Source organism: Octodon degus, unplaced genomic scaffold (genome assembly GCF_000260255.1).
Source record: "Octodon degus isolate 3935 unplaced genomic scaffold, OctDeg1.0 scaffold00010, whole genome shotgun sequence".
Classification (NCBI taxonomy): Eukaryota; Metazoa; Chordata; class Mammalia; order Rodentia; family Octodontidae; genus Octodon; species Octodon degus.
In genome coordinates this window covers 13,495,926-13,499,469 of record NW_004524586.1, presented here as the reverse complement: position 1 = coordinate 13,499,469, position 3,544 = coordinate 13,495,926, and positions in this window count along the sequence as shown.

Here is a 3,544-nt window from a genome sequence, read left to right as displayed (position 1 = left end):
TGAGAATTTGTATCTTCTTTGAAGACATGTTTATTTGGATCATTTGACCATTTTTAATGAGCTACTAGTTTTTTTGTTAGTGTATAAGAGTTCTTTCTATATTCGAGATGTAAGTCCCTTACCAGATATGTGACATGCAAATAGATATTTCCATCCTGTGGATTGTCTTTTCACTTTTTGATAGTATCCTTTCAAGCATGGGAATCTATAATTTTGATCAAATCTATTTTTCTTTCTTTTCTGGTTTGTGCTTTTAGTATCATGTCTAAAATTTGTGTCATTCCCATTGTGTCAAATATAGTTGACAAATTTGTATCACTTCCATGGTCAAATCTGATATTGTAAAGAGTTTTTTGACATCATGTTTAAAATGTTCATCTATGTGTTAGCATGCTTTAGTAGATCTGTCTTTTCATGGTAATAGTTTATTTTATAGATAAGCTACATTTTTAAAATTTCATTCCTAATAGATGCCTGTGTTGTCTCTACCTCCTGGCTGTTACAAAATGTGTTTTACAATTTAAACTCTTTTTGTATGTAGTATGAGAGAACAATTTTTCTCCTTTCTTCCCTCCCTCCTTCCTTCCTTCTTTGGGCGTGCGGGGGCTTGTGGTTATCCAGCTACTCCAGTGCTGTTTGCTGAAAAGAGTATGCTTCTCTTACTGAGTGGTGTCGGCACCCTTGATGAACATGAAGTTTATATCTAAACTCCCGGTTGTGTTACACTGATCTATAGGCCGATCCAGTGCAGTACTACACTCTCTTGTTGGTTTGCTGTTTTGTTTTTTGTAATATTGGGGATTGAACTCAGGGCTTTCACACTGAACTACATCCCTAGTCCTTTATTTTTTACTTTTAATTTTGAGATGGTCTGTCAAGTCACTAAGTTACCCAGGCTGACTTTGAACTTGAAGTTGTTCTGCCTCAGCTTTCCAGAGTGCTGGGGTTGCAGGCATGCACTGTGTCATGGGGCTGTTTGCAGCAGAGCGTGACATCAGAAAGTTAGAATCCTCTAGCTTTTCCATTTTTCCAAGATTTTGATTATTCTTTATCTGGTGCAATGCCGTATGCATTATAAACCCAGCTGGTCAGTTTCTACAGAAGCAGCTGGGATCCTGAAAGGACTCACGCTGAGCCTGCTGTGACCTGGCCGAGCGCTGTGCTCTTAGCAGCAGTGCCTGCAATCCATGAACATGGTATGTTCTCCGTTTGTTTAGATCTTTAATTTCTCTCAATACAAACAGGGATTTTGGGGAGTGCTTTGATGACTTTCTTTGAAGATCACCTGCTCTTATCAGTGCCTGCGGAGAGTCGCTGGAGCGTGCAGGGTCTGTCCCCCATCCAGGGCAGGATACAGAAGGAATGAACAGGTCCCAAGAGTCAGGGGAAGGGGTGGAAGCTGGGTTTTATCATGCCCTTTAAACCCTGCATCCTCCACCAGCCTGCCCAGGCAGGTAAATTCTCATCGCGGTAGCGCGGACAACAGTATTTTGGGGGATATGACCCTGTCTGTCAGTTGTGCCAAAAACTCAAAAAATGTAGATACAACATGTAAACTTTATTGTGAGAAACTTGCAAAGTGCAATTGTATAAGCAGTACTTTTTTTTATGTTTTGTAGAAGCCATTGTAGGCATCTTCTCTCTCCACTGACAGTTATCACCACTCCAGTGCTGGGTTCTGCCAGCCCCCCAGCAGTGACAGGAAGAACTTGACCCTATCCCAGTGGAAACGTGGGTTTGGGGTTCAGCATTACCTGATGAGCCAGCTGCACCGATGCTTTGTGGTTCCTGGGAGTGGCCTCATGGGGCAGCTTAGTGGGAGACACCTGTGGTCCCTCTGACCCTTTCTTTTGCCAACACTTGTGATTTCGTTGTCCCTCATCCCAGTTCTCCACCAAAATCATGGCCTGTTTTCTTCTTCCTTGTCCCATTATCCCCACTGTCCTCTTGTCTGCACCAACAGAAGCCACCTTGTACTGAGCACTCCTGGGTGCTGGATGCCAGGCTGAGCTCTTGTAGCCCACACCATGCGGCCACCCCACACTGTGGACCTCAGGCAGATCCAAGGCCACCTATGCATGTGGCATCCTGGCCCCACTGGCTCTACATGTGGGCCATATGTTGGCCTGAAGAAGCAGTTGGAAATGCACAGGGAGCCAGATCTTCAGAGGCCTCTTAGTGGTTGCAAACACCAAAGGAGAAATGGGTCTCTGTCCCAGTTTTGGTTTTTTGCTTTGTTTTGTTTTTGTTTGCTTGTTTGTCTGTTTTCTTTACAGTACCAGGGATCAAACTCAGGACCTTGTGCTTGCTAGGCAGGCACTTAAGCCACTGAGCTATCTCCCCAGCCCTCTGTCCTCGATTTTGGAGTATGCATGAGTAACCTAAGCTGGGTCCCGAAGCGAGGCCCTCCAGCACCCTTTACCTCAGCTGGACAAGCTGTTTCCCACTTATGACCACACAATCTGGGTAGATCCAGGCTCTCTCAGCTCCATGAAAGACTGCCTGCAATCCTTCCAGAAAGCATGATCTCTCTGCTTTTCTCTCCAGACTCTTTCTCTTTTTTTAATTCTTAAGGATACCTGAAACCTACATCAGCAAAAAAGCTGCAGAATTTGAAGATCAGAAGGCTTGTTAGCGCCTGTGTCCCTCGGCTGCTCACCTGGTTTTTCTGAACTGCAGTCTCGCCACTGGACATAGAGACCCAGACCCAGCACGGCACACCTGGGTTAATAGAGCCAGGTGAGTGACCAAAGGGCCCGCGAGCCACAAGTGTTACAAAAGGGGGCATTTGCCATGGGAGCTTGTAGGGATGCGTGTCTGCTTGCTTTAGGGATGATGATTTTAAAAAGCAGACTCTGAGGAATTATAAATCAAAAATGATGTCCTCTGCCTCCTGAGGTGATTGCATCCTGTCCGTGGCTGAAATCTTTCCAAGAGGAACAAAAGGCCTTTGCAGCCCCACACTAAGTCTCGGGCTGGGACCTTGCTTCCCTTTCTTGGCTGCTAAATTCTGACTTGGCAGCTCTGGCAGAGGATGAGAAAGTCCCCCAGGAGCTCAGGTTCACACAGGGTGCCCAGGAAAGCCTCCAGGAGGTAAGGTTGGCACCTGAGACAGCGCTGAGGAGAGCCCACTGCCAGCATCTACTTTAGGACGGACTTTGGCCAGAACACCTGGGCTTCCTTCAGCTGATTTCGGGCAGCGAGGCCAAGGAGGAGTTGGCCAGGTTTTCTCGTTGCCCGGCGTTGAGGTTGTGCTGCATGGGGGCTGGACACCCACAGCAATTCTGTGGGAACTGGAGTTCTGGGTACAGACCGGAAGCAGAGTTGAATGGAGACCAAAGCAAGTGTACTAGAAACCCAGGAGAATGTGTCTCTGCAGGCTGCCGCAAAATCCCAAGGTACAAAGCAGACTAGGGACCGTTACAGTGGGTGACATCTGGGGCCAGGGAGATGGAGGGCTGGGGAGATGGCTCAGTAGAATAAATGCTTGCCTGGCCAGCGCAAGGACCTGAGTTCAATCCCCAGTTAAAAAAAAAAAAAAAAA